The sequence below is a fragment of the Pleurodeles waltl genome, chromosome 6 (assembly GCF_031143425.1).
Source record: "Pleurodeles waltl isolate 20211129_DDA chromosome 6, aPleWal1.hap1.20221129, whole genome shotgun sequence".
NCBI lineage: Eukaryota > Metazoa > Chordata > Amphibia > Caudata > Salamandridae > Pleurodeles > Pleurodeles waltl.
Genome location: NC_090445.1, coordinates 1,150,393,264 through 1,150,413,064, shown reverse-complemented (window position 1 = coordinate 1,150,413,064; position 19,801 = coordinate 1,150,393,264).

Sequence of the window (19,801 nt, the reverse complement as noted above, 5' to 3'; positions counted from 1 at the left end):
TCTAATCCATAGCGGTTTTGAAGAACCATTATTCTAATAGCTACAAGCTCTGTGTTTTCTAATAATATGGCTCCAGAGGTGCTAGTTGCCAACTTATCAACCACAGTTGACAATCTTCTAATGTTCTCATCATTTAACATCCCTCCCACTGCAGGTATTACAAATCCAAATATATCTTCCGTCATTTGTGTTCCGTCACTCATACTTCATATGTATCTCCTGTGTGTTGGTGTCATTGTTAATGCCACTAAGATCTGTACATGACAAATATTCGGAAACAACAACCCCAAATAACATATTCCTTCCCAGAATGTAGGCAACCTAAAATATGAAAATCTCTCACATACAAGATACACTCCTAGTATCAGCGGTTCATTCTCTTGCAAAATCTGCCATTCTCCTCATTATAATTTGAAAGTATGTTCACAATTACACACACTTTTACTTTCATTCTCTCTTCCAATTTTAATTTAGGTACAGTTTTCTTTTTCCTAAATTTATCTTCCTCTCTTTTCCACACATTTTCTGCACATCTTTTACTTATATTCGCTCTTTGTGAGTTTCTCATTTCTCTCTTCTAACATGTGTATAAAAATATTTTTCTGTAAACTTTTTAAACAGGTTAAGTTTTTCTCATGTGCCTTAGCAGTGGAAGAAGTGGTCTAAAGTAATGCCAAGCTGTCTCCATATCTTTAGCTTGTGAATGTAAATTCATGCTTTTCACTAATGGCACTTTAGAAAGCACCATGTTGAAATTTGAATAATCATGTTCAAAGTGTCCCTGCCTATATACTAAGATAAGAAGTATACTACAAGAAGTAGTTTAAGAAAGTGGAATGTGATGATAGGAAACTTGTACATCAGTTGAAGAAGGCATGTGAGCACAAACATAACAGTCTTTAATCTCTAAAGCTTTAGTGTATTCTTGTAGTTCTCTAGAATAAGGATTCATAGAATAATCATCATCCATGTAATCTACAAATGACATCTCTATCTTGTCTTCATCAAGTATTGGTTTCTGTGTTATATATACAAAGTCAAATATGGTCATCTCTGTATCTGGTGTAAAGTGTATTACTAGAACTATTACTATGCCTATTAATACTGTTAGTGTAAGTAGAGACCCTAAAAATGTCTTAGCTCTAGTTCTGCTTACAGTACACGATGTCAACAATCAGATCTACTACCAATATCCCATTAGTGACAGCAATGTATCTATTTCAGTTGAAGAATTTTAGTATTTCCTTTAATGGCTTGGTTAGTTATTAACATTTCAATGTTTAGTAATCACAGTCTCCTTTAGACAACCCTTAAGCCTACTTAGTGTTCTTCTAGTAAGTTATCCCTAACTTTTAGTCTCCTTAATATCGGGTCTAGGAATCGTTCAAGCAATTAATTTTTGTTCGTACAGTTTATTCAATGCCTCTTTTCAATGTCTCTTATCAACATTTCTTTACAAATTCTCTTTGACACTTTAGTCATAACTCCTTGCTCTAGTCACGTATGTCAGAGATAGGAATATTTATGATCTGGCTCAAACAGTATGTCCATTCAGGTGATGAGTATCTTCGACAAGGTACTATAGCTCTCTTTGATTTTCAGAGTGTGTTTAACTCTCCTTCTGTATCACTGGTGCCACTTGATTTGTCTTCTTCTTTGATTGCTTTTAATGGCACTGAATCAGTAGTCACACTTAATTTCTGTTTCTTTCTGACACTTGTAGGCCAACTATAGACATGTAGATTTCTCTTTGTACTGGTTCCAGAACTTGTACCCTCTCCTGGGTCTTCAAGTGACTCCTCTTATTCTACGACTGTTTCAGGACAATCATTACCAAAAATTACAGTTACTATGACTCCATTATCACTTTGTGAGATTTCTGGAAACTGAACAACTTCACCTGTTAGAGTTTCTTTACCCCCAATATTTGGCTTGCTGTCTCTGATCACAGTCTGATCTTCCCACAATTCCTACTCCTACAACGGATGGTGGTACGTACACCAGTGCTCTTAGTTCACCTGAATCATACAGTATCATCTCTACTTGAGGATTACTGGTTCTTTGGATGTGCAATACATGCACCCAATTTGGAATCCCAGCACACTTGACTGCGGTATTTGTGATTAATATCACCTGGTAGGGGTCTTTCCAACATGGCTCTAAACAGGACTTTCTCACATGTTTTTAGGGTTGAACCTGCGAGTACATGCACTAGCCCGACTCTGTTGTGTACAGTAAAGAGCTTGGAGCCCACCTGTCACTTACCATTTGTTGGCTTGTATGTCGCTCTTCTTTACAGCCTTGTAATTTATCACTGCAGGCCTGGCATTCGCCTGTATGGAGCATGGACCAAGCACTGATTGAATCAACTTAGTCAGTCCCCGTCCGCTGCTCACAATGTGATTGAGGTATTATTTTGTTCTTTTTCACTTCTAGGGCTCTGCAAACAGAGGGCTTGTGCCTGTCAAAAATGTGCCCAGCAGAACAAACCAAGGTGCAAAGTTTTATTTTTAATTGCTAACTTTCTTTTATTTTGCCAAGTCATATTTTCTCACTTTGCATTCATGTTTTCTTTTGTTTTAACTCGTGGGCGCTGTTCTCGAAAGATATTAAATATTGCAAAGAGACATTGATTCTTCATTATGTGTAATTTCTGAAATGATGCTTTAACATGTAATCATGCATTACACCCCAATCCACCCCACTACAATGCGCCCCACCACAATTCACCCCACCCACCATACCCCTCACCAATTCACCCCACCCCTATACAATCCAATCCACTCTAACCCACCCCACTCCAATCCTCCCAATCCACCCCAATCTAATCTGCCCCACTTCAGTTCGCCCTACTCCAATCCTAAACAATCTACACCACTCCAAAACCATCTGCCTCACTTCAATCCAAATAATCCTCCCCATCCAATTTGCCCCTCTCCAATCAAAAACAATGTGCCCCACTCCAATCCAAAACAATCTGCCCCACTCTAATATGCCCAGTTCTAAACAATCTGCCCCACTCCAATCTGCTGCACTCCAATCCAAAACAATCTGCCCCACTGCAAGCCAAAACAATCAGCCCCATAACAATTCAAAACAATCTACCCCACTCCAATCTGCATGTCTCCAATCTGCCCCACTTTAACGCAAGACAATCTTCCGTACTCCAATCCGCCCCACTCCAATCCAAATCAATCTGTCCCACTTGAATCTGCTCTGCTCCAATCTGCACCACTCCAATCCAAAATAATCTGCACCAATCCAATCCGCCCCACTCCAGTCTGCCCCATTCCAATCTGCCCAAAACCAATCCAAAACAATACACCCCACCCCACTCCAACCCAATCCACCTCACCATAATCCAATCCACTCTGCTCCATCACAATTCACCCCACTCTAACCAACCCTACTCCAATCACCCTAATACAATCTGCCCCACTCCAATCTAAAACAATCAGCCCCACTCTAGTCTGCCCCACTCCAATCCAAAACAATCTGTCCCACTCCAAACCATCCCACTCCAACCCGCCCCACTCCATTTCATTTCGATCTGCCCCACTTTTATCCAAAACAATCTGCCCCACTTCAGCCTGCCCACTCTAACCTGCCACACTCCAATCCCAAACAGCCCACTTCAATCCAAAACAATGTGCCTCACTCCACTTTGCTGCACTCCAGTCAAATCCAAACTCACTTCATCCTAATTCACCCCATTCCAATCCACCACAATTCACCCCACTAGAATACATTTCACTCCACAACAATCAACCTCACGCCAATCCAAGCTACCTCAATCCAATCCAGTCCACATTAATCCACCCTACTCCTGTTCAATCCACCCCACTCCAAACCACCTTAATCTACCCCTCTCCAAACCAGTCAACCCCTCTCCAATTAATCCACCTCACACCAATGCAATCCATCCCACTCCAATCCCCCCTTCTCCAGTCCAATCCAACCCACTCCAATCCAACCCAACCCTCTCCAATTCAATCTACTCCCCTCCAGTCCAATCCACCACAAGACACTCTACTTCCATCCACCCCACACCTAACCAATCCTCCCTAATCTGATTCACCACACTTAATCCAATCCACCACACTCAATCCCTTCCCCAACCTAATCCCCCCACTCAATCCAATCTTCTCCACTCAATCCAATCCACCCCACTCAAATCAGATCTGCTCCATTCGATTCGCCCCACTCTAATCCAATTCACACATGCCACCCCAATCCAATCCACCACACTCCAATCCAGTCCATCCCATCTCATTTCAATCCACTCCACCCCACTCAATACAACCCACTCCAATCCACCCCACTCCTCTCCAATCCACACCACTCTACCCCAATCCAATCCAACCCATCCCAGCTCAGTCCACCATACTCCAATTCAATCCTACCCACTCCACGACAATCCAATTGACTCCACTCAATCCATGCCACGACAATCCAATTGACTCCACTCCACACCACTCCAATACAATCCAGCCCACCACAATTCAGTCCACCCCACTCCACTCCAATCCTCCCCACCTCAATGCAATATACCCAGCCCAATCGATCCCCTCCCATTCACCCCAATCCAGTACAATCTACCCCACCACACTGCAATCCAATCCATCTCACCACACCCCAGTCCCATCCACCCACACTACTCCAATCCGCCCCACACTCTCCCAATCCAATCCACTCCACCCCATCTCAGTTCAATCCACCCCACTCCAATCCATTAGGCCACCTCACTCCACTCTAAACCAACCCATTCCAATCCTCCCCACTGCAAACCAATCCACTCCACTCTAATCCAATCCAATCCACCTCACTTCAGTCCAATCCACCCCACGCCAATCCAGTGAATCTAATTCACCCCACCCACTCCAGTCCAATCTAATCCTCCCTTCTCCACTCCACCCCATTCCAATCCAATCTACCCCATCCCAGGCCTATCACTCCATTTGAAACCACCCACCCCAATCCAATCTAATTCACCTCAATCCAATCCACCTCGACCCATTTCAATTGACCCCACTCCAATTCAATCCACCTCACTCCACTCAGTCCACTAACTCTACCCTAATCCTATCCACCCCACTCTACTCCAATCCACTTGACTACCTCAATCCACTCCAACCCATTCCCCCAATAACACCCCACTCCACTCTACGACACTCTCTGCCACTTAACCACTGCTCAATTCTACAATACTCTACTCCCCCTACTCAACTCTACTCCAATAAACCCACTCTTTGACACTCTACTGCCCCATTCCACTTTGACACTCCACAACACTAGCGTTAAGCTATGTTGGACAGCAGTCACACTGGTGTACAACACAGCAAAGCACATAACCAAAGCCAATAGTTTTGTATAGCTGAGACCTATTGGCTTTGCCACTGCTTGTCTGATTAGGACCCAGTCGAAAGGGATTAAAGTTGTGGTATTGGTTCTGGCTTGGACTTTCAGTCACAGCTTCAACCTGTCGAGACACAGAACACACCGCATCAGCAAATCCTTTGCAATAGTTGAGTACCATGTCATCTCAAATATTCACAAGGGCATTTGCTGGAGCTGCAGGCAATCTCATTGTCCTCCTTATCAGAATCTCATGAGGAGATAAACCAGCTCTTTTATCAGGTCTACTTCATAGACTCATCAACACCAAGGGTAAAGCATCAGGCCATTTTAACGAATTAGAAGCACAAACGTTTGCCAGTCTGAATTTAACAGTTCCATCTAACTGTTCCACAATTTCTGAAGTTTCTGGCTGATAACTGCAACGTAGCTTTTTTTCTTTCCGCAATGCTGCACATAACAATTTAATAGTCTCACTGTTGGAGTTAGTACCTAGATCTGATTCCAGAGAGACAGGCATACCCTACCTAGGTATTAACTCCCTCAAAAGTAACTTTGCTACGGTGGGGCTATCATTTCTCCTTGTTGGGTAGGCTTCCACTCACTGGGAGAAAATGCAAACAATCATCAAAACATTCCTTAAACCATTAAAAACGAGCATCTCTATAAAATCCATCTACATTCAGTTAATAGGACCTCCTGAGCTCCCTCGATCACTCAAAGTGACAAGTTCTTTTGCCAATGTTCATTTGCTGACATGTCATACACCTGTGACATATCCCTTTTGCATGTGCTCCGAATTTAGGATTGTACCAAAACTGTCTGAAGGACCTAACCATAGCATCCCTGCCTAAATGTGCTTTCTCATGAACATATCGGGTAATTGAGACGAGTAAACTGTCTGGTAATATAGGTCTCCCATCCATTGACACCCACATATTTTTGTCATCAATCCTGCAACCTGTCCTGATCAAAGCTTGTTTCTCTCCACACATTTTCTTGCATTTGTCTCAACTCATCCCAATTGTCAGCTGTTCTCAAAATCATAGCAAGAAGACTTCCCTCATGTCTTTTTGTCTTGTATGATTCATTGTAAGACATGCATGACATAGTCGCACAATAGCTGGTCACTTTATCTGCATACCTGTTTCCGACTGTGACATAGCTACAATCGCTCCTATGCACTGTACAATTTACAACAACAATTTCAATAGGTTCCTGCAAAGATTCCAACAATTCTTTTACATGTTGCCCATTTCTGATGGGCTTACCAGCAGAAAACATGAAACCCCGCTGTGCCCACAATTGCCCATAATCATGGACAACACCAAACCCATATTGGCTGTCTGTGAATATAGTCACTCTCATTTTAATCATTGAGTTGCAAGCTCTAGTAAGGGCAATCAATTCTGCAACTTGCGCTGAAGAGATACCATGAAGTCTCAAATATTTCCTGAGTGGTGCATACTGCATATGCTGCTCTCAGACATCCTTAATTTGTTCTTAAACAATGTCATCTACAAATAGGACATACTCTGGATTGTCAAAAGGATTGTCTTTTATATCTGGTCTGGGGTTGGTGCATAAATCTGTGTGATCATTGCAATCATGTTCAAAATAATCAATTCAATTTTTTCAGGCATGGGCAACCATGTGCTAGGATTTAGAACTTGACACCTCCTCAACACAACATTCTTTACAGATAATATTTGTTGCTCATACATAGTGAGTCTCAAATTCGTCCGGTGTTGTGTTTTAGACCTTGTTAGTAACACCTTGACCGAATGCGGGACCATGTCAGCCAAAGGAAATGCCATTACAATGTTTTCACACTTCTCCAGAATCACACTCACTGCAGCCACTGCTTTCAGGCAACCTGGTAAAGAGGCAGCCACAGGATCTAGAGTCACAGAAAAGAAGGCAATAGGCCTTTTTTAATTTCCATTAATTTGGGTTAGCACTGACAGAGTGGCAGCCCTCTCTCTCACTGCAAAACAAAATCAGTTATTTTGTATAACCTGGCATTCCCAGTACAGCCGAGACTTCCTCTCGGCTCTAGGAATGCTTTCCTGTATTTTTTGTCCCGTGGGTTCAAATCAGTTACATATCTGTGAGTCACCCTCAGTACAGGTTTTTCCATGTGAGAAAAGGTGTGTATCTACTGTCTACAGTAGCTAAACATTCCAAGAAACATCCTGACTTCTTTCTGTTATTTTGGGGATTCATTTTCAATATTTTCTCAACTCTTTCTCTGGACACTTTCGATAATGTGTCTCTGGTATTGTACTTCACTCTGACAGTATTGCAATTTGTTGGGCAAAACTTTGTGTCCATTCTCAGTCAAATGATTTAGCAAAGCTATGGAATTCAACTGACGATTTTCCTCATCAATGTACTGAATCAAAACTTAACTTTTGGGTAATGTTAAGGACTCTAAATTATTTTTCAGTGTCTGATTGAAAAGTGACATACTCTCTGTGTACCCTTGTGGGACACAACACCGTGTTAATACCTTTTCTCTGAATGTTAAAGGAGAATTAAAACTGACTGTCCTGATGTAATGGTATTGAAAAGAAGGCCTGACACAAATCAATCACAGTGAACCACATAGCTCTACATGGAATCTGATAAAATATAGTGGCTAGTTTTCGTACTACAGGACAACATGGGATTGCAATTTCATTTATGTTCCTCAACTTCTGCAATATTCTGAGTTTGTCATTAGACTTTCATAATCCCATAATTGGTGAGTTGCATGGACTTCCAATTAGTTCCCTCAAAATGTCTCTCTCTAGCATTTTGTTAATCAAAGATGTAATCCCTTCTATCACCTCTGGAGTCACTGGGTAAGGTGGTATCCTCAGAAAAACTACATTTGACTTTATGTTTATTCAGACTGTCTCAAATCCTTTGATCAATCCAATGTCCATGCCTGTCCCATCCCACACTTTAGATTTAACATTTTCAATGAACTCATAGGGCAAGTTGTTTAATACTAACATGGTACAGAATTCTGCTGTTTCCCCTTGGTTACATTTCAATTTAATGTCATCATCGTGTGTTTGGAACTCAATTCCATTTGGAGTACATCTGATGGTGCAATTTAACTTGCACAAAAAAAACCTTCCTAATAGATTAACAGGTCTCGAATCACAGAAGTAACCAATTTTTACAGGCACTTCTTCTGAAACTGGGTTGGTAACTTGTTTGTTAGCAACTCCCGCAACTTGTATTTCTCTTCCAAAAAGTGGTAGGTCTGGCACTTCTTCTGTTCTCACAGTGGAACAGGTTGCTCCAGTGTCAATAAGAAATGACAATTGGTGGCCATTCACACTTTCATCTAGATATGGTCCACTCTAGTCTACCTCTAAGGTTATACCAAGCATGCAATCTACCTCCGCCCTCAGGCACCGGTATTTTGACATGCCAGAGTTTAGCATCACACTGTTATCAATCATTGGGAAATGTTGAATTACATTGGGATTTTGAGCCTGTGCCACATTTTGATTCATTCTAGGGACTTTGTTCTGATTAAAACATACTCCATTCACAACAGGTTAAATCACAGGGGCTTGTGGCAGAGGTATAATTTGATTTTAGTTTTGTACTGGGCCTTGTATTTGTCAGATTGGAACATTGGACAACTGAACTCGATTCATCTCTTGCATCTCATTATATTGATTTCTAACTGGATTAAGTCCAATGCCCCACCTTATTTCACATGTGAAAAGTGGTAATTTTCTTCTGCATCGCAACATCAACACCTATACCTGGATATATAGGAAAACCCCTTCCTCCTACTGGCAACACCTGTACTCCTGTCTGAATTCCACTCAATGGCACTCCTCTCATACTCTGAAAGGCACCATTCTCAGCACCAATGAATTTTGAAAATCCCATTGTGCAAAATTTGCCGGAGCCAGCATAAATATCTCTTTTTTCCCCGCTGCTTCGTCTCCTGCTCATCATTACAGCCAACAAATCACATTCTGCTTTTATCCTGACAAATCTTGAGCCTCAAACCAATCACCAATGTGCTAATGAAAAACCCAATGTCCCCAGGATGTAGATGTGTTTGCCCTGTATGATGTTAAAAAGTCTTCATCAGTCGCTCATAGAACTTGCGTACTGTTTCCTTAACTTCCTGCTGCATTCTATTCAACTTCAGATAATATAAATCCTTAGGTGGAATTTTACCTTTCAAAATTTTATTGCCTCATTATATTTGCTCTTAACCACAGGTGACGTGCATTATTAACAGGTTCTCCTGGAGGTTCTGAGTTTGGCTATTGAACAGCATTCTTCCATTCTACCCACAAGTCACTTGAAACTATGATACCAAAAAAGGTATCTAGATCAACCCACAGCACCCTAGACAATTTCACAAGCCTCTCAACTTGTGTATACCACTGCATGGGACTGTCCCTTAAGTTTGCAAAGTTGTTTGTAAATGATAAAAGGCCTCTCCTACTTCAGGTAACATGCACATGCCTGGTGTTTCTCTCAGTGGGTATGTGGTAACTGTATCTTTTTTCTCCAGTTACTCTTTCTGATTTCTTTTCTTCTCAGCCTCTTCAGCTTGTTTCTTTTTATTTGTCCTGCTTTGGTGCCCACTTATTTTTAAATTACTCCATCTCACTCCATTTGAGCATGCACTTAGTTAATTCTGTGAGATGAATTTGCACCCCGAAGAATGCATGTTTTCAATCGACTTGTCATCCAGTTGCACTCTTAAACGTTTTTGCAACTGTACGCTTTTAGAGATGTCTACATCATATTTATTTGTCAATTCAGTCAATTGGTCAAGCAACATGGCAGCCCTTCTCGTAATTTCTTTGCATAAATAAACCAACACGTTTCCTTATACTGCTCTATGTGCTCAAGGTTTAAACATCCCTATAGAATTTCCTCTAGTTCGACGTTTAATTATGGCACATTCACTGGCCTTTCCCTTCGTATAACTGAACTAGTCTCTACACTTGTACTAGTACTTGGCCTTTCTGCGTCTTCCATTTTGGTACAGTTTTGAATAACCTCTTCAATCCAAGGAGGAACCCAACCTTCTTTTGCATCACCTTCAGCTAGTGCAAACTGTGTTGTAAAGATAAAACACCTACCTTCCCCAGGTGCCTAAATATTTTGGGGTGGAGTCCACACAACAGTTTGTGAATTCTGTGAAGTCAGGACAGAACCAGTTGTTTGCTGAATCACCACTGTTGGTGTAACGTGTGCAGGTACTGTCTGCTGAGTAACTAGTCCAGTTGCCTGGGCCACTGTGATCAGGGTAACTGGTACATTAACTGGAAATATAGTCTGAGAAGTTCTGATTTGTGCAGGAGCACTAGTAACCGCTGGTTAGACAGCAGACTGTGCAATAACAGGCTGTGAGGTAACTGGCTGAGCTATCACTGGCTGTGGTAAAATCAGCTGGGTCAATACAGGTTGTATATTAATAGGCTTTATCGATTGTATCTACTTAGTAATTTGTGAAATCTCAGGATCTACAGGAGCTGTGGCAGCAACTACAATACCCCCTGGTACCAAGCATTGAAGGTTCTGTTTAGGGTGGTGGATGCGTGAACAACATCTCTTCCAGTATATCATCTCCAGAATCTGAATCAGTGTCTATATTTGGTTCACCCTTTGCTTCACTCTCACCCTTACATTTCTTTCTGGGTGGCCTTTGACAATCCTTTGTCCTACCAGTTTCTTCATTTAGACATAGGGGATATAATCTAGTGCTTTCGGCTATACCTTTTCTCCATTGCTGTGCTCTATGATCCCAAATCGCATCTACATAATTATTTTACAGCTCTTTTAGTCCTCCTTTCATACCTCTCCTTGCCATGTTTTAATGCCATCCTTTCCCACTCACATAATGCCTCAAATTGCGTTGGTCTAGGAGTCCGTTTCGTTCCACATAAAACATCTCTCAATTCCCTAGGAATTCCCAAAATAAATTATTCCCTCCGTGGGAATCTCAATGTCTTCTTTTTCAGTGACCATTCATGAAATCATACACATACATGCAACTCAACCATCATGTGATACCCTCTGGAGGAGTCTCCTCACCTTCTCTAACTGGAATCGCTACATCACCTCTCACCATTCTTTTAATAGCCTTTAAGTATTTCATGATTTCAGCTTTATATAATCAAGTTTTACATCAAAATCACAGCACCTGGGTGGATCATTTCTCTCTCTTGTACGAAGGAACTGCCTCCACTGGGACTGTCGATTGTGAGAAAGTGGGATTATACCCCCCAATTTCACCCAATGCTAACCTTGCCACTTCTCCGTCCAGTGGGAATCTATTTAACTCTGAAAGCTATATTTGCTTTTCTCTAGAAGAAACTGCAGACGCCATTAAATCTCTAAAGACAGGTAAAGCCCCAGGCCCTGATAAAATTCCAGGTGACCTTTATAAATCAGAGTTACCCATCTGGACCTGGTATATTAATATGCTGTCAAACAAAATCGCAAAAGGAGGACAGATCCCTGAGACGTGGAAGGGTGCAGAAATTATTCCAATATATAAAAAGGGCAACGTAAATCTTCCAATTAACTACAGACCGGTCAGTTTAATTGACAACCTACAAAAAATTTTTGCAAAACAATTGTTAGTTAGACTGACGAGTTGGGTGACGGAGCAGCAGATCCTATCACCACTTCAGGCAGGGTTCCGCTCTAGAGTTAGCACGGTTGACCAGGTATTTAGGCTGACCGTGCTACACTGGAAATATGTAGTCTTGGCAAAGCAAACACTATATGTCACTTTTGTAGACCTGCGCTCTGCCTTTGACCTGGTCCCTAGAGACAAGCTTTGGGGAGTGCTACACAAAAGAGGGGCACCATCTGATATCATTAATTTATTAACACGTATGCATGAAGGCACATACGCTCAAGTAAGATGGGGTAACCAAGGCGAACTGACTAACAAGTTTCCCATTAAAAGAGGTGTTCGTCAGGGATGTGTCCTAGCGCCACTTTTGTTTTCTTTATTCATTAACGAGGTGGTCCAAGAACTCATGACATGCCAGAATGATGCTCCCAGCTTAGGCAATCAGAAAATCCCAATTCTTCTTTTTGCGGATGACTCTCTATTGATCTCAAAGACCCCTATGGGGCTGCAAATTCTTGTGGATAGATTTAAATCATTCTGCTGGAATTTTGGTTTAGAGCTGAACTCGAAGAAAACAAAATTGATGGTGCTTCGCTCTGGCTCTCGTAAGAAGTGTACGATCAGGTTAGATGGAGCTATTTTGGACCAGGTTAGCTCTATCGACTACTTGGGTGTGAGGCTTACAGACTCACTCCTCTGGGACGAACAAGTCGGTAAGAGTGGCGGGCTTTTGCAACATCGGGCAGCATCCATATTACGCCTTTACAGGAATACGATCGCTAAAGTTGTGTCTCCAGCAGTAAAGATCTATGTGGCCAAGGCACAGGGTGCTGCTGTTTATGGTGCAGAGATTTGGGGCATGACAGATAGCAGTAGGATAACTAAAATTGAGAATAGCTTTGCTCGGGCTCTATGTGCTTGTCCCACTAGCACCCCATTAACCCCCCTTTTTTTAGATCTAGGGCTTAAACGTATAGCCGATTTGATTATCTTACGGCCCCTACTATATTGGGTGAGGCTTTGGGTAGTTCCTGAACTGGCTATATATAAGTCTTCCCTATTAGAATTGTTAAAAACCTCTAACTCCATGTCCATACCATGGATCAAACACGTATCTAGTTGGTTTTGCATGCTAGGACTGAGGAACTTCTGGGAGAATCCCCAGCAACTTGTGAAGCCCCATGTAAAAGTATTGAAGAGAGCTTACTGGTCCCACATATGTAATAATTACATTTCTCAGAAATCGAATGGTCATTTAACTAACTCGTTTATTGATTTTAAATGGTACCCTGAGTTTGAACCATACTTAGATACAATACCTGATTTGTTAGGCAAAAGTTTGTATGCCAGATTTCGATTTGGAACATTACCCCTGAAGGCCTTAACGAGCAGATGGGGACCTAAGTCAAGCTCTGATACCTGTCCTGTATGTGGCATTCCTTCCGAAACAGTAGAACATTTTATGTTTTTTTGTCCCGCCTATTCAATCCCAAGGTTTAAATGGATATATAAAATCTGTAGGGAATTGAATTTAAGGAAATGTTTTTTAGCTTTGCGGATCTTAAAAAGCCACAATTCAAATGTGACAATTTACGCAGTAAGTAAGTTTTTAGCAACAGCATGGCGCATACGCACTTTTTATTTACAATGAGTTGAAATTGTTTTAAGACGGGCAAACATGGATCATTCTTTTTTTAAATTTTTCTATGACATTATGGTTTATATTATTATATTATATTGTATTGTATTGTATTGCTTTGATGGTCTGTTGGCCGAATAAAGCTTATGTGAAACACAACACAGCACCTGCCATTTAGAATCTGTTCGATATACATTAAAGCCCTCACTCCCCTTTTGTCAAATCTCAATACAATTCAGAAATGCAACTAACCCATAATTGCAGCCCTCTTACTGAGCCTTAACCAATCCCAGTGAGACCTAACACCAACCAACCAATACCAGCACAGCACACTATTACATCACAACTCATGCCTTGCTGGCGTTCACATGCTGTTAGAAATAGGGTCCTTGGTTGGCAGTCAGGTTACCCCCTGTCCAAGCAAGGACCCTCACTCTAGTCAGGGTAAAGGAGAATCACCGTCAGCTAACCTCCGCTCACCCTCTTGGTAGCTTCGCACGAGCAGGCAGGCTTAACTTCAGACTCTAGGTGTAAAGTATTTGTACCAACACACACAGTAACTCAGTGAAAACACTACAAAATGACACAACACAGGTTTAGAAAAATAGAAAATATTTATCTAAACAAAACAAGACCACAACAACAAAAATTCACCATACACAAGTCAAGTTATAGATTAAAAAGCAAAAATAGTCTTAAATCCTTGAGAAAACAGTAATAACATTGTTAGCATTCAAAGGTACCTGGGTAGTGTCAAAATAACGAGAACTTTGGCAACCATGACCTTTGTTTAGCTGCACCTTCCTGCATGTTTTCTTAAGTTCATATAATGTGCTCAAACACTAAAAACATACCTGTTGCCAAAGTATGTATACTGGAATAGAAATGAAACTAAACCAGTTAGTATCAAATCAAAAAACAATTAGTGGAGCACACACAAACATAATTCCATGAACCCTAACTGTCCAAAATACTAAATTTAGTAATCACTACATATCAATAAGAATATGCAAAGATAGAATAAAAAACAAAAAGCAAAATGTAGTCAGAAACAGTAATTACTACAAATATATACAGGTATGTGGCAGATTGCTATATATACCTCTATTTATGAAACACAAATATTTCCATTGCAGAATTCAGTTATTAATATTCATACTTCAAGTACATTAAACAGATATTAAATATTAATATATAGTCCAGCCTATTTTTTGACAGTTCAAAAAAGAAAAGTCCATCTGCAGGTATTCTCGCAAATGTTGACAGGATTCAGCCGACACGTGTATCGTCCTGTTGTAGGACTTTTTCAAGGCTGATTAAATAACAACTTATAAACACAATATTAGATATACCATTGTAACACCAGCCAATCGCAATGCGAAATATTACCAAAAGTGAAAAACTGCAAATATCAGGCCATCATATTTTTTTATTTTTAAAACAATATTTTAATTATTAAAAACATAATCAGAGAAATATACCTGTTGTGTAGCCATTTTAGTTATAGCTCCATGCACGTTAGTTTAATGCACTAGGCCGCTGTGCACCTTGACCTAGATATATTTTATTCAGCTTCGCATTGTTATATTTACAATAACCAGTTTTACGGTCTTGTTTTAATTTCTTCTATCTAACTGTTTTGCTTAGTCCAGCACTGTGTTCTCAAACAACACATTCTTGATCACTCTGTGCTTCAGTCAGGGCTACAGTCTGGTACATTGCCGGTAAACGTGGTAGAAGTTTAGTCTCCAACATTCGTAGAAAAGACACATCCTTACGTAGGGATCTTTTCTTACAACATCAGTTGTGTTAATTATAAAAACACTTTCTAGTCCCATTACACATCAAGAGGGAGATTCCAGCCAGGGAACCACAACTGTATGCTGAATGCTTCGCTGCAGTTGCTGACGCAGATTACAGGCCTTTGCTCAGGTATGAGGGTTGATGTCCTCCCAGGGGAACCTGAAAGTCAGGATTAGAGCTTAACATGGCATGCTCAAAATATGATTTAGATAGGAAATAGTCCATCGATTCTAGTCGCAATATGATAGCATTATTCTTATGCTTCACTCTCATCGTCACCATTTTAATATTGTTATGTTGTGTCGTTCTGGTTATTGCAGCTCACGCTTTGCTATCTAAAAGGCAGTTGTTTTATTAAACCAATCTTTAAAACTTACACTGCTCTTATTGTCATTTATGTATGGGACCGAATCGTGAATGAGAGAACCGGATGCGACCTGAGAGACCACGACTTCCCTGAGAAGTACGATATGTCATGCGCTCGGCTGCCCAATCATCTCTACCTTTCGGGAGGGATGAGGCACTGCTAGTTAGCCGGAGCAAAGCCCGGATTTGGAGCGACAGGTGTCATCCACCGTGGGTCAGACTCAGTCTCCCACACTGTGGACGATCTTGCTGCTAAAAATCCAGTAGTCTCATTAGAATAATGAGAGCCTACGCGACATATCACATACCCTAAAATCACCATGTGATAACCAGTGTCTATTAAAAGCAAACACCATTATCCAAGTGTCCTAATACGAAAAAGAATTAAAAAAGGGAAACGATAAAGTAGAAACCTTGTGATCCCATAGCTCAGAAAGATAGTAGGATTGATGATTTATAAATAAGTAATATCCCATAGCGTAAAGATTGTGCCACTAATTGTACCTTCTCGCAATTGAAGAGATCCATTTTAGTCTAACAGACCACTGGGGGCATAGAAAGGGGGTTTGTTGTCATAAAACCACAAACTAGACTATGTCATATCACCCAAAGATATCCAACACGATTTGTCAACCTTCTACTTATTACTTGATATGAAGGTACGTTTCCTACGAAGGGCACCAGTTTCACAAAATGTTTCAAAGTGGGATTCATATTTGACAATGCCAATTTCTTTTTCAAGTACCCCACATGTGTATATCTAAAGTGAGCAAAAGGAAGCAAGACGAACCAGATTAATGTCCTGCCACAATGTTACAAATCCTTAAATACGTCTATCCAAAAATAGAATAACATTCCAGAAACAATTAACACCAGATGTATTGGACGACTACACAGTTCCACTACTTAATAGCCTTGATAGTATTTATTTACGATTCACTGAAAATGTCATCGCCCACGCTAGTAGTATGCGATGACTCAGACAACCATAAACTGATGTGTCGTTCTTAAAACTACAGTCCATTTAAAATGATATAACTAATCACCCAAGAGAGCAACCCAATCAAAATATAGATAGTAAGAACTACATGAAACAATATCATCAATTTTAAATTGTCACTATTACAATTTGGTGTAATATGAGTAACTTTACTCATGTTAATAATATTGTATGTTATATAGTTCCTAGATGGTCCATGTCAATAGTAGTTCTCCTATCTACAAATACATAATAATCTGTACTTTCGATTATAAAAGATTGCTGCTTACCTTAGTGGTCTATGTCCGACCACGAATACAAACGGCATCCGTATTAGCCACCAGTCGACCCGAAATGAGAAAAACCATCTCCTCATAAAGAGTGGGAGACTCGAACCAGGCGCATCCTAAAGCGTCATCAAAAAACATCTGAAAACGTCCTAACGATAGCGGTCGCCATATTTAAACAGCGTGTACCGCAAGTGTAACACCCCTCATATACCATTCCAAAGCACATTAGGGGAAAAACTCAAAATTTCACTCACCGGTTATTAAACTCATATAATGTTAGTCCCCGCAAGTCACAGCAAAATAGTCATGCACTAAAGGTATCGTTGCAACCGGACACCCGAACTTCCCATAAAGATTGAAATTCACAAAAATAATCAACTCATATGTGGCGACCATTTTGAAATGGGCTACGTCCAGTTAAAAAACGAAATGGGACTGACTCAGATGTAACAGCCCATCGATGTATTGTTCAGTCTCTTATTGAAAACAGAATAAGACAACAGGAGCACGTATGGATCAACATTACTGTTAGTCACTTGTGACACATTTATGTGCAATATGCAAACACCTCTATATAATCAATTTTATTTCTCCTTATAGAACACATGCGTGATTTTGATCGCCAACCATTGTATTGCTCTGATGGTAAAATAAAAGCATATGGCTAGACCAAGACATGCTTTTTAGTATCACAATCTTTGGGATGTGAAAGATTAAGATAAAATAAAGGAGAAAAGATAGAAACTATATAGAAATTAAGATATACTAATGTGCAAGTGAGATATAAGAAAGTGTCGTCATCATTTGCAATTTATGAAGAAAATTATTTTCAATGATGTTAACAGACATAAATATTCAATAACATTGACATACTCAACTAAGTCAATAACGTCAAAATACCACCGCATGGGCGAGTGTGCGTCGAAAAAGGGCAGCGATGCGTCGATTTCTCAACCGCAAGCGAGACCGTGCATCATTCCTCCTCCAGTCGGGTCGGCATGCGTAACTTCTTCTTTCCGCAGGAGAGCGATGCATCGATCCAGACAAGCACCCTCGGGTCCGGGCAGGCTTTGCATTGTTTTTCCGCGCCCAGCGAGGTTTGCGTCAAAAATCCTGCCATACGGTATCAGCAAAACCGCGCTATGTGGGTTGCGATGTTATCAGCTACCGTCAGCGGGTGTTACATGTCGTTTCTCCAGCCACGTGCGTTGATCTCCCAGCCGAGATGCAGGTGGCGTGGTGATTTCGGCCACGAAGCCGGCAGCGCGTCGTTTCTCAGCCACGTCTCGGAAGGTGAGTCAAAATTTTCCCCGCACAGTGGTCTGTGTGTGGATTTTCCAATCTTGGTCTGCCAGCTTCATCTGTCAAGGCTCCAGGAACTGAATAGGGCACCGCTTGGCAGGGCAGGAGTCTCAGCAGATATTCCAGGTGCTGGCAGGGGAAGTCTTTGATGGCCCTGAGACTTCAACTAAAGGAGGCAAGCTCAGGATAAGCCCTTGGAGATTCCTTCACAAGCAGGAATGCACAACAAGGTCCAGTCTTTATCCCCTTTCACCAGGCAGAAGCAGCAACTGCAGGATAGCTCCACAAAGCACAGTCACAGGCAGGGCAGCACTTCTCCTCAGCTCTTCTCCAGGCAGAGGTTCCTCTTGATGTTCAGAAGTGATCTAGTTTTCAGGGGTTTGGGTGCTCTTCTTATACCCATTTTGGCCTTTGAAGTAGGCCTACTTCAAAGGAAAGTCTCTCTTGTTTGTGAAATCCTGCCTTGCCCAGGCCAGGCCCCAGACACACACCAGGGGTTTGGAGACTGCATTGTGTGAGGGTAGGCACAGCCCTTTCAGGTGTAAGTGACCACTCCACCCATTCCTCGTAGCACAGATGGCTCATCAGGATATGCAGGCTACACCCCAGCTCCCTTTGTGTCACTGTCCAGAGAGAGGTGCAAACTACTTGTTTTTAATTTAGTTCATAGGCATTCACAAACATTTTCCCAGGGGCCAAAAAGTGTTCCCTGTGATGTGACAGAGGGCTGCATTGATACCAGCAGGGTGTCAGGGGTTTGAGTTGGGGGTGGGTGGGTTGGCAGTAAGGTGGATTCGGGGGAAATGAAAAATATACATCTAGTGGCTAAACTGTACAATCTCAAATAAGAGAACCTGGGAATAATCCTTGCTTCCCCACTTAACCAAATTGAGTGATCCTAGTTATTTATTTTATTTCACTTGCCCCCCTTTTTTTTTATTTTCACACATGACAGGACCTTGCTATAAATGACTTCAGGATGTGCACTGTAAAAACCTTCTTCTGTGTTTGCTTTAATAAACAATAATGTTTTATCATGTATAACAGGATCCCGGGCCTCCCAAAGAGTGAACATAACAACTGACTTGCCTTTTAGTTCACTACTGGTATTGTTTGGGTGAGAAGAATAATTATTTCTAAAACCATGTATGAAAACTATCAATTTAAAAAATAAATTCTCAAAGAGCTGATACTCCGATGTATTAAGGTGAAACTGTTCTGCATGTTGATGAAATACACGTTTTGAATTCTGAAGAGATTTTATCACATTTTTACACTATTGTTGCAAGGTGTCTTGAAAAAGTTAGGTGTTCCTAAAGTTGAGTGATGCAAGACTCTGTAGTTACTTCTTTAACTGCAGTTAGTATTTAAGGAAATGCATGCCCATTTAACTAACACCTTTGAAGTAAAGTGCGACCACTTGGTTGTAGAATAAATGTGTTTAA